This window comes from Chrysochloris asiatica, unplaced genomic scaffold, assembly GCF_000296735.1.
Source record: "Chrysochloris asiatica unplaced genomic scaffold, ChrAsi1.0 scaffold00166, whole genome shotgun sequence".
Classification (NCBI taxonomy): Eukaryota; Metazoa; Chordata; class Mammalia; order Afrosoricida; family Chrysochloridae; genus Chrysochloris; species Chrysochloris asiatica.
This window is the reverse complement of record NW_006408684.1, coordinates 6,301,974-6,314,828: the sequence shown is the minus strand read 5'-3', so window position 1 is coordinate 6,314,828 and position 12,855 is coordinate 6,301,974. Positions and strand designations below refer to the sequence as shown.

Here is a 12,855-nt window from a genome sequence, read left to right as displayed (position 1 = left end):
ACAAGGGTGAGAAGAAACGAGAGAGCTGGGAATGAATACAGAGAGAAGTGCAGAGAATAGAGAACTCTTTAGGAGACTGGGAACTTGAAGAAGGAATTTTGGCTAAAAGTGCTACATCAGAGAGGCTTTTAGAAAGTGAATGGCCATTTTTTCCTCTAGTGTTCCTCTTCTGTCCCTCCCTGAGCTAGATTAGGAGAGAATGAGAACTCTCTCATTTGGAAAGCTCCCAGTTTTCTGCTCCTTTGTGTGCTTCTATAGCCAGACCCTGTTTTTCTGAGCATAAATTATTGGTAGTCAGTGAGTTACCAGGACTCAGTGGTCAAATATAAATGATGTTATACCCCCAAGAGCTCAAAGGTATCTATGACCCAAAGATCTATTATGGTGTGGTGCTGTAGGAAAAACATGGGACTTCTAACCTCAAGATCACTGGTTCAAACCTACCAGTCGCTCCTCGGAGACAGCATCACTATGTGTCAGGGCTGACTCCACAGCGCTTAACAACAACAACAAATGCATGCATACAGTATCCCAGGAGTCATAATTTGCTCCTGAGAATAGGGAATATCTACTAATACAATGTCTACCTCAATAGAAATACAATGACTTCCAGCTTCACCTGGGCCTGTGCTCAGTTCCCAGAGTCATATTAGAAACATGTATACAGCGGTTCGGCCAAGATGGAGTCTTACTTAGTCACACACACCATGCCATGCCCCTGCAGCAAAGAACCGAGAAACAAAATGTAAATGAAACAGCTACAGATGACAATGTGGGAACCAAGAATAGCAAACAGAATGAGATCAATCACTGAAGGGATGGAAAAACTGAATGAAACCAGCGAACAAGAAGACTTACAGACTGTAGGTGCCCTATCACCTGGTGCAGGGCAGCATGGTCACCTAGAGAAAAAGTGAGCAGTGTTCCATAATGAAGGGAAAAGGAAGAAAGCTTCATGGAATCCCCATAGGAGACAGGGATACTGTGTAGATAAGCACAGAGGGAAGGTCTGAGGAAAGAGGGTGAATGAGGATGAGTGAGAGCCCTACTGATCGGGTAACCATAGAGCAGGGAGACAGGCAGAAAATAGGATAGGGACAGAACTCCTCACTAGCAGTGACCCTGATCATTTGTGCAGGTGGTACTGGCAGAGGAGAGGATCGTTGGAATACAGCTAGCAATCCTCCATGCATTTGGTTGGGGCTGAGTCCTGATGGCTGTCTTTACTCTGCAGGAACATGTACCCCTTTCTTCCCCCCAATCCTTCTGGGGACCAGCAGTGAGCCCCTCTCACCCTCACTAGAACCTAGTGACCTCTTATGCACACTCTTACACCATCTTACAGACATTTTGGCAAGGCTCATTTCTTCACCCATCCATCCCCAAGGTGCATGTTTGTATACTGTCAGAATTACAACTGGGTGCTCCTGTCCACTCAACAAATCTCCATGGTAGATGCTTCTGTGCTGTTGGACATGTGACCTGGTGCTCAACCCCCCTCTGCCCATCTCTGTGGCACACACTGCCATGCTGTCAAATCTGCAGTTGAAGACTAGTGCCCACTTCCATCAACCTCACATTGCCATGCTCCCAGTAATCTATGGGGCACCCTTCTGCTGTCTGACCAATGACCAGAAGTATAAGATCTTCTCCATTAACCCCACCCCCACTCAACCAGCTATGCAAGTTCCTGTGCCACCCACCCAGTGGCCTGTGCAACTTTACCCTGACCACCAGGACTGACAATATGTGCACGCAGCACCCAATCCAGCAATCAGCAAGAACCTTCCCAGCACCCATGCTCCAGTGACTGGCCAGATGGACACGTCAGTTAACCCCATCCATTTGGATAGCATTCCCTCTCGGAGGATATGGAAGTGTCATTCCCTAATCGCTACAGAATGTACTCATTTCTAGCATCAAGCCAGAAGGGCACCAAGTCCCACAATATATAAATTATACATATATATAAAGTGAACACTTTAATGCCTCAGAGACAGCAGGTAATAAAAAATCATATGAAAAAGTAGGATAAAATTGTTCACACACGTGCACAAACTATAGGGCAGAAAACCTTTCTGAGCAATAACTGGTAATAGGAACTTGATAAGGAATTCCAAAGAAACACATAGGCTCTTTAGAGAGATCAAGCGAAACATAAATATAATCCTAGAATAATTCAGGAAAACAATACAAGAATAAAATGGCAAAATAGACAATTAGAAACTAAACAAAAAACTTGAAATCCACACGATTAAAAATAAAATATCAGAAATAGATAATAGAAGGACAGAATAGAATTGAATCAATAGAAGAAAGAATAAGCTAAATAGAGGAAAAATCCCCCGATACTAATCTGTTTGAGGAACAATCAGAAAAATAAAAAAAATGAAGAAAGTCTTAGAGTTATGTGGGATACTATCAAGAGGAAGAATTTATGCATAACTGAATTTGCAGAAGGGGAGAGGAAAAAATCAGACAGAATGCTGAAGATTTATAAACTTCCCTAATATCATGAAAGCCCAGAAAGTTTCCATCCAAAAAGCTTATTAAACCTCGTACAAGATAGACCCCAAAGGAAAGTTGTCAAGGCATATTATAATTAAACTTCCCTAAACCAAAGACAAAGGAAGAATTCTGAGAGCAGTTTGTGCACCAAAGAGGTACCAATAAGACTGAGCACTTATTTCTTGGCACAAGCCATGCAGATAAGATGATATATATATAAAACCCTAAAAGAAAAGAACTGTCAACCAGAGAATCACATATTCAGCATAGTTGTCTGTCAGATATGATGGACACATTCCTAGATAAGCTGATATTGTTAGAATTTATAAAAACCGTTTCAACCTCACAAGATATATTAAAAGGAGTCCTTAGGACAGAGAACTAATGACATTAGACAACAATTTGAGATTAAGACACACAAAAGCATCACCCAGATACCAACTCAGATAAAGAATTCTCAAAAGTAAAATAATGCTGTTTAACCGAAAACAGGAAACCAAATATGCCAATCTGTAAATAGCAACAACTTCAAAACCAAAATGAGGAACAAATGGTGTAGTCATAGAACTTATATGTGAAGAGAAAGTCAAGGTGATATCAAGATATAACAGATTGTTTTCAACTTCGGAAGATAAAGGTAAATTTTATAGTAACCACAAAGAAAATAAGTCTTCTCACTAAAATAAAGGAAGACATTCAAAGACTCAGTAAACATAAGATCAACAACAATGATGGGTCCAAAGAGAAAATCTATAAACAAAAAGAACTCAACACAGAAAAATAAGCAGAACAAAGAAATTATTAACACCTCCTCCCCCAAAGCATAACAAAATGTCAGCAGGAAATTCATACCTATTGATCATCACAATGAATGTAAAGGGTTTAAATCACCAGTGAAGAAATGGAGAAGGGGGAGGGAGGCTTGTAGTGTATACCCTTTGGTTGGTTGATGATGCATGGAGGGGATTGTAACCATGGCAATGAAACAATATACGATAGGATAAATGTAAAGCTAATGTTCTCCCATGTAAACTATCACATAATTCACAATAAAACATTTAAAAAAAAAAAAGAAATGGAGAGGGGCACAATGGATTTAAAAAATGACTCATCACTTTGTTGCATCTTGTACATAAAGATATGAATAGTTTAAAACTCAAAGGATAGAAAGAAATATATCATCCAAAAAGTAATCAAGGGCAACAATTGTAATAAAAATAATCTCTAACAAAATAGACTGTAAGACAAAATCAATTATAAGAATAAAAGGATACTATATAACGATTATGCACCTAAAGACAGTGCTCCAAATTACATAAAACAAACTCTAGCAGAATTGAAAAAAAGAAATAGTACTACAAGAAAAGTAGACTTTATTGCACCACACCAGTTTTGAAGATGGATGAACAACTAGAAAGAAACCCCACAAAGATACAGAAGATCTAAATAAGGTAAACAACCAACTTGACTTCTTCGTCATATATCGAACACACTACCCAACATCAGCACTGTACATATTCTTCCCCAGTGTACATGGATTATTCTGCAGAGTAGACTATCATTAAGGAGCTCTGGTAGCGTAATGGTTACGAATCGGGCTGCGAGCCTTAAGGTCAGCGGTTCGAAACTACCAGCTGCTCCGCGGGAGAAAGATGAGGCTTTCTACTCCTGTAAAGATTTACACCCTCGGAAACCCTGTACAGGGTCGCTATGGGTCGGAACCGACTCAACAGCACTTAACAACAACAACAAGACCATCATTTAGGCCACAAAGAAAACCTCTAAATTAAAAACATTAAAATAATACAAAACATCTCTTCTAATCATACACTATAAAACTAAAATCAATAATATAAAGAACTAGGGCAAAAGATAAACACATGGAAACTGAATAACATCTTACTTAAAAACTCTTGGGTACTATAAGGAAATAAAAATGAAATTAAAACACTACTAACACTACAATTGCTGTTGTTAGGTGACGTCGAGTTGGTTCTGACGACTATAGTTATAGAAATAAATGCACACATCCAAAATGAAGAAAGGGCCAAAATCGGTACTTTAATTCTACAATTAGAATAGAACAATGAAAATAATATAAATTGTCAACAAAGTAAATGAAATAGAAAACTGGAAAACAATAGAATCAACAAGGAGGCGATTGTCTGAATGAACCAACAGAATTGATAAACCACTGATAATACTGACAAAGGAAAAGAAAATGAGAAGATACAAGTAACGTAAATAAGAAATGAGAAGAGGGACATACTTATTTAGAACCAACTGAGATAAAAGGATCATAATAGTATATTATAGAAAACTGTACTCTTAACAAATTTGAAAACTTAGAAGAACTGAAGAAATGAAAAAAATTTCTAGAAACACTCTACCTACCTTAACCAACAAACAGAGACAGACAACCTAAATAAACCCATAACAGAAGAGGAAATTGAAGATTTCATTAAAATAAAAAACTGGGACAAGATGGCAGAGTAAGCAGAGGCAGTGAGCTGACCCTATAGGATAGGAGACATAGGAGACCAAGGGAAACAGATACAGATAGTGATCCAGGAACCCAGAGCATCAGAGGATAGGGCAGAGAGGTGGATTGAGGAGGAAACTGAACAGGAGTAGTGAGAGAAAAAGAAAACCAGATGGACTGTGAGCTGGCATGGAGTGGGGCAGCCATCTTGAGCTTTGGCTAGTCACTGGTGTGGCGCTGTGGGCTAATGCGTCAGACTGCAATTTTGTTTGAACTGCAAGGTCAGTGGTTCAAGCTCACCAGCTGCTCCTTGGGAACCCTATATAGGGTCGCTCTGGGTCAGAATCGACTCAACAGCACCTAACAACAACAACACTGATGTAGTGCCCACAGTTACCGGACTGATAGAGACTACAGAGACCCTTGAAGCTATTGCCCTCAGACACAATTTAACCTGGAATGAAACCACTCTCAAAGGTCACCTTCCAGCCCAAAATGTATTGACATACAAAAAAAAAAATCCTTGAGGAGTGTGGTCCTCACAACAATTACATGAATGACAATTGTGCAAAAGCAAAGATAAATGAGGGGCAGGGAAACTGGAGGGATGGAAACCAGAGAAGGCAGGGTGGAATAACAACATCACAGAATAATTTATGTATACATTTTTGAAAGGGAAACTAATTTTCTGTGATAACTTTCACCTAAAACACAATGAAATGATAAAGAAAGAAAGAAACTTGTGCTTTCCTGGAAACTTCAGAGCTGTACTGTCCAATGTGTGCATAAATTGTTAAATGGGGCCATTAACCACATGTAACAATTTACATTTCTCAAGAACAATTCAAGAGCTTAATTTGGAATAACTGAAAGAATGTAGAAAGAGCTGGGTTTAGCTCAATACAAATAGTTTTTCTATCAGAACTGTTTAAAATTGGAATGAGATGTCTTCCAGAATTGTGATTGTACTTTCATTTAAGATGCTCAAGTAGAAACTGATGTTCAGTTATATCTGAAAGATACCTGTACCAGATAGAGATAGTAAGTGTTAGGAATTTTAGAACCAGATTGTTATTGCTGTTGTTAAGTGCCATTGAGTTGACTCCGACCCATAGTGACCCTGTATAGGGTTTCCAAGGAGCAACTGGTGAGCTTGAACCACTGACCTTGCAGTTCAAACAAATTTGCAGTCTGATGCATTAGCCCACAGTGCCACACCAGGACTCCCAGAACCAGATTGTTGTTGTTGTTGTGAAGTGCTGTCCAGTCTATTCTGACCCATAGCGACCTTGTATAGGGTTTCCAAGGAGTAGCTAGTGAGCTTGAACTGCTGACCTTGCAGTTCAAATGGCTTTACAGTCTGGCGCAGTAACCCACAACACCACACCAGGACTCCATTAGAACCAGATTGTTGTTGTTGTTGTGTTCCGTGGAGTCGGTTCTGACTCATAGCGACCCTGTACAGGCTTTCCAAGGCTGTAAATCTTTATGGGAGCAGAAAGACTCATCTTTCTCCTGTGGAACAGCTGGTAGTTTCGAACTGCTGACCTTGCGGCTCACAGCCCAATTCGTAACCACTATGCTACTAGAGTTCCTTAGAACCAGATTGTTGTTGTTGTTAAGTGCCTTCTAGTCCTTACTCCCCTTTCTGTCTATTGTCAGTTATAAGGCTTTAATTGCCTCACTTACCGTACTTTCATTTCCTTAGTGAAGTGGGGACAGTAAGAAGAACAGCCTCATAATATGGTTTTGGATATTAAATGAGACCATAAATTCCAGTGTCTCAGGCTGCCCTGATCCGTAGTAGGTATTCAGTGCATACTAACTTCCTTCCTTTTCTTACTCTAATCAGTAGGTTCCAACAGTATAGCTGGGTCCACATCTATGACTGACAATATTTACATGAACAATTCATTTTCTTGGTAATTCCCAAACAGTCACTGAAATGCCAGCCCACTAGAGTAACAAAATTAAAATGCAGAGAAATGAGAGTGATTCTATTATAGGGGTACACCTTAATCCCCCAGCTTGTTTTGTAAATCAATTATTTAGAGAGTAAGACTGTAGTCATTATTAACAGCAAATTACTTACAAGGTTTGAGGACTAGGGTGTGCCTGACCCAAGCCATGGTATTTTCAATAACCTCGTACGCATGTGAAAGCTGGACAGTGAGTAAGGAAGACCATAGAAGAATTGATGCTTTTGAGTTATGGTGTTGGAGGAGAATATTGAAAGTGCCATGGGCTGCCAAAAGAACCAACAGAGCTGTGATGGAAGGAGTGCAGCCAGAGTGCTCCTTGGAGGCCTGAGTGGCCAAACTTCGTCTTTCATACTTTGGCCATATTGTCAGGAGGGACCAGTCACTGGAGAAAGATATCATATTTGGTAGGGTGGAGGGTCAGCAAAAAAGAGGAATACCCCCAACGAGATGGACTGGCCAAGTGCCAACATCAATGGACTCAAGCATGGCAACAGTAGTGAGGTTGGCCCAGGATCAGGCAGTGTTTCGTTCTGCTGTGCATAAGGTCGCTGAGTGTGTACCGACTCGGTGGCACCTAACAACGGCAACAACATTGGTTGTGTCCAATCTAGAGATACGGCCGTTCTCTAGTTAAAGTTTAAGGCCATGGCTTTACTAACTAGGGATTTGGAATGAAATCAGAATGTTGAATTGCAAGTTTCATGAGAAAAGCTGTCTCCTTTCTCTCCATCCACTGTTATACTGATGACAGTATGGGAAGAAAGCCTTCAAAGCCCTTCCGCAGACCTCCAGACATTAGGTCAATGGGCCCTGAGACAGTGTGTGCTGTGGACAGTTGTTACTGGAGCAAGGCATGGAGCGACAAGCAATACACAGAGCCTCTATCTTCCCCAATGCTCCAGTGTTTAAGGTGCCAGAACTTGCATTGTTGGTGAGAAGTAGGATTTCTGCCAGGCTAAGCTAACACTGCTCCAAGATCTGCAAGTACAAATAGCAAACCAAATAGGAACCTGCTCATTTGAGATGAGATGCACATCTGTTGGTCTGTCAAAGAGGGGGAAGCATCCAGAAACTTTTAGGATCCAGTTGCTAATTGCCTTGCAAAATCTAAATCTTCTGGCAGTCACAGTGAAAAGAGTGCTGTGAAACTGAAAATTTGTGTTCAGATCCATATTATTGCGTAGCATAGGAAGGTTTATACTTAGAATAGTGTTTCTTTTTTTTTTAAATTGTGGCCAATATATATGTAACAAAGCCTTTGTCATTTCAAATAACATATTACTACAGGGATTTTTCATAAAAAATGATACATTTCTCTTGAAATACTATACAAAATTTTTATAGATAGTCATTTTGGTATCCTCTTCTCTTGAGGGCTTGGCATGGCTTCCATCATAGTTGGTCTGCATGACAATAGCGCTCAATTTCCTTTGCATAGTCTGACTAAATTGTATATTGATGGAAACTTCCCCTCTTAAATCATTGTTTATGAATTTGTATTCTAAAGTGTACAATCTATACTGCCCCCACCCCCTACCTGTCAAAACCCCTTATTGACAGCATTGCTGAGGACTCACCAGGACTTGAAGGGAAGGGAGAGGAGGGGCCCAACCAGAGATTGGAAGATCCCATTGGGTGAGTTTTACCCTGCCCCATCACTGGCCTGCCTGCTTGCCTCCCCATCCTGTTTTAGGTAGTATGAGAGAAATATTACTTGGTCAGGTCAAGTACTCTGGTCCTATGTAGCAGATGGAGAAATTGAACCCACAAGAGGTGATCGAGATGTCTGTCGTCAGCTTTTTGAAAATTATGAAATGTTATAAATAGTCAAAGCAGAGCTCAGGAGTGGCAGGATTTTATGAAAATCTGAAATCAAGTTTCATTTGTGATGCTTGGACATATGGTGCGTTTATGATGGGCTTGCCACTGCTGCATCTCAGCATTCCTGGTTGCTGTATTTATTCATCCATGACACAAGATTTGCTGTTATTGTTAAGTGCTGTCAAGTCCGTTCCAACTCATAGCTACCCTGTCTAGGGTTTCTGAGAAGCAGCTGGTGGATTTGAACTGCCAACCTTGTAGTTAACAGTCCAGTGATTATCATACAGCACCACAACAGGACTCCCTGACACAAGATGAGAGATGGGAATTATGCTCATGGGGAAAGGTCTTCTTCACAAACTCAAACATTTTTCTACACACATTCCTACCTTTATATTGAAACTTTGTGCTTCAATAAAACTTCCTTAAGTCCTTTACCCAAATTGCTCATGGTTTACATTTTGGTCCATTTATTTATTTATTTATTTTCTTTCTCTGTCTCAGTTTCTGCTTCTGCCTTTTTGTCTGTCAGTCTGTATGTCTGTGTAATCTTTTCCTCAACAATTTGAAAATCTATTTTAACAATCATGTCCCTTTACTGTAAGTACTTCTGTGTTTATTTACTCAGGGGAAAAAAAAAAAAAAAGACATTTTCTACAAAAGCCACAGTTTGGTTATTGAACATTAGGGTCTTTAACACTGATGCAACATTATTGGATAATCCACATCGATAGTCACATATCAGTTGTTCCAGTGGTCTACTCTGTAATCATTGTTAGCTCTGTTCCAGGATCCCATCCAGAGTCAACTGATGGATTTAGTTAATCTCCTTAATCTGCTTTCATCTAGAATATTTCCTCAGTCGTTGTCTTTCACGACCTTTATAATTTCCAGTACAGACCAGTGATTCTGTGGAATGCCAATCTAGATGAGATGTTTGATGTTTTCTCATGATTGGGTTCTTGGCAGGAATCCTACAGAAATTATATTGTATCCTTCCTAATGCATCCTAATAGGAGGCACCTGATGTTGATTTGTCCTACTGGAGATGCTAATCTTGCTCTCTTGTTTAAGGTGGTTTCTATAGTTTTTTTTCCAGTGCAAAGCAGCTATTTTTTCCTTTGAAATTTACAAGGAGTGTGGAAAGTCCTTGAAATGATATTTATCTATTTTTTCTGCATCAAATTTTCACCTACTAGTTTTAGTATTCATTGATGATTCTTGCCTGAATCAATCATTATTATAATGGCAACTTTTCTAACTCGAGTACTCCAATGTCTATTCATTGACATGCTACAAAAATCCTGTGCACTGCATGAATTTATGTGTCAGTGTGTGCAGGATACATCCTAATTTCCTTCGTGTCTTTTAGTATATGTGCTACTGACACACATACACACCACAGTCAGCTACTATGCTTCCTGATCCTAATTCCATCAAACTCTGTTTGGTCATATTCTCTTCCAAAGTTGTTGTTGTTAAGTGCCGTCGAGTCAGTACCAACCTATAGTGACCCTGTATAGGGTTTCCAAGGAGTAGCTGGTGAGCTTGAACCACCAGCCTTGAGGTTCAACGCAACTTTGCAGTCCAGTGCATTAACCCATGGCGCCACACCAGGACCACCATTAGGAAATGTTAAAGAGAGGTGATTGTGACATTTTGACATGTTTGTGAGGACTTTGAAACAAGCCAAAGGTGTAGATCTGCCTTAGTGAGCATGACTAATACTAGAAATGCACACACTAGGGCACCAAAATGATGACCAGTGGCATGACAGAGCGCAACAATGGTGTCATCTCTACCCTTCTTACCCTGGGCATCCCTCAGAAATACTGTCCATTCTTTGCTGGCCAGGCTGCATGCTGAAAGATGTCCAGCTTCATCCATCCAGATGAGACAGATGGCTCAGGGAAATGTAAACATGGGAATTAGCTTCACTTTGGAGTCTTGATGGTACAGCAGATTAAGCATTGGGTTATTAACCATAAGGTTAGTGGTTCAAACCCACCAGCTGCTTAATGGGACAAAGATGATGCTGTCTGCTCCCATAAAGATTTGCATTCTTGGAAACCTTGTTGAACAGTTCTACTTTGTCCAAAGTTGTTGTTGTTGTTGTTTACTGCTGTCTAGTCGATTCCGACCCATAGCGACCTTGTATAGGGTTTCCGAGTAGCAGCTGATGAGCTCGAACCACTGACCTTGCAGTTCAAATGGCTTTGCAGTCTGCTGCATTTACCCACAGCCCCACATCAGGACTCCTATGAGGTTCCTATAAATTGGAATATTCAGTAGCAGTGGGTTTGCTTTTGCTTTTTTTTTGTGGTTAGGAGTCTACCAAAGGAGTACTGTGGTTTGCCCAGAACTCTCGCCCTCCCTTGTAGAGCTAAAAACAAACAAACAAACAAAAAAACCCTAGGCTGCAGTTTCCTCATCTATATGACAAGGTGATTAAACCTTAATCTGTGCCTCAGTTTCTATCATCTGTAAAATTGGGATGCTGGCATCAAATTCCTAAATTTAGCGTGACCCATGACTGACTGCAATGCGTACATTGAATTTAGAACAATCCCTGGAGTAGAAACTAAAATACTGGTGATAACAAATAATGATGATAACAGCTTCTGTTTTGTCAAGCAGCTACCCAGCCCGCCTCATTTATGATCTCTGAATGGGCCTCAGAAAACCCAAAACAGCGTTGCTATGAATCAGAACTGACTTGATAGCACTTAACAACAACAACAACAAATTCCTTTTGAAGCCAAACACTTAACAGGGCATTTGGTTGCACTCTAGAGACAAGTGGTGTTTGCTCACTTGAAGCCCATATTTCAGCTTCCTCAAGACCTCTGCTGTGAACACTACCCCTCACAGACTACTCTCCCGACACATGTAATTTCAGGGACAGGGACAATGCTCTTCTATTTCTGTTCCTTTCAGACATGTAGTAGTATTTTCAAACTGCAAGTTCAGGCTCAACAGAGAAACTGATCATTTTTCTGTTGTGATCTCAGGACACTGTTTGAGGGAAAATATGTCCCGTTACTAGTGCTTGAGATTCCACTTTAGATAATCACAGATTCTCTCTGTAGGCCTCTTGGGAAATGAAATATGTCGAAGAGATAGAACATGTGACACCCTCAACATGTCTGTGTGGATGAGTTGAGCAGATATATATTTTTTTCCTATTTTGATTCTGCTTGAGACTTTGGGAAACTTACATAAAGGAGAGTGGAAGTAGGAAGAAGGTGCCGTTTTCACAATTTTGCCATGGACGGAACATTCTCTTCATACAGAAGTAAAATAATGTTTCTCGTTTGTATTCGTACCAATCACATGGCAGCTGCCATTTGGTCCCTTAGGTACCTGATCATGTGGGTGGCATGGAAATGGGTGGGCAACGTTCTGTTCCACTGTTTCACTTTTTACCATGAGTTAGAGACAGACTCAGGAGAAACCAATGGGAGTAGCTACTACCATCATCATTTGTGTGATTAGTATTTTAGTTTATATTCCAGGAATTGTTCTAAATTCTATGTAGGGATTACAGTCATTAGAGCCTTGTGATAAATTTAGGAGTTTGGTGTGGTGATGTGGGTTAATGCACTGGACTACAAGGTTGGTTTGAATTGCAAGGTCGGTGGTTCAAACTCACCCGCCACTGCTTGGAGACCCTCTACAGGGATGCTAGGAGTCGAAACTGACTCAATGCCACTTAACAGCAACAACATCCCCACTTCACATATGAGAGAAACTGAGGCACAGTTTAAGGGTTAATCTCCTTTTTTATATAAGTAAGGAAATTGCAGCCCAGGTTTTTTATGTATTTTGCTGAAATGCACACAGCCAGGTAGTATGTAACTCTCCTAACGTTTTTTCTATTACATTGTGTTGCATAGTAAAGTACTCTTCACGGTTTAGTGAAGGGCATATCCTTTAATCCCTGCTGGCGTGAAAGAATGAGTTTTTTCCAAACATTTTCTAAGTATGGAAAGGGAGATTCTGGGGGTGAGAAGGTTGCGTAGACATTTCAAATGACTAAAAGTACCAAAAAAAAAAAAAAAA

General features: G+C 40.2%; 1 protein-coding gene across 1 annotated transcript in view; it reads left to right on the top strand.

Moving 5' to 3' along the window:
• Nucleotides 1-12,855, top strand: part of DPP6 (dipeptidyl-peptidase 6) — a 1,346,563-nt gene that overhangs the window by 72,199 nt on the left and 1,261,509 nt on the right. The window lies entirely within an intron of this gene.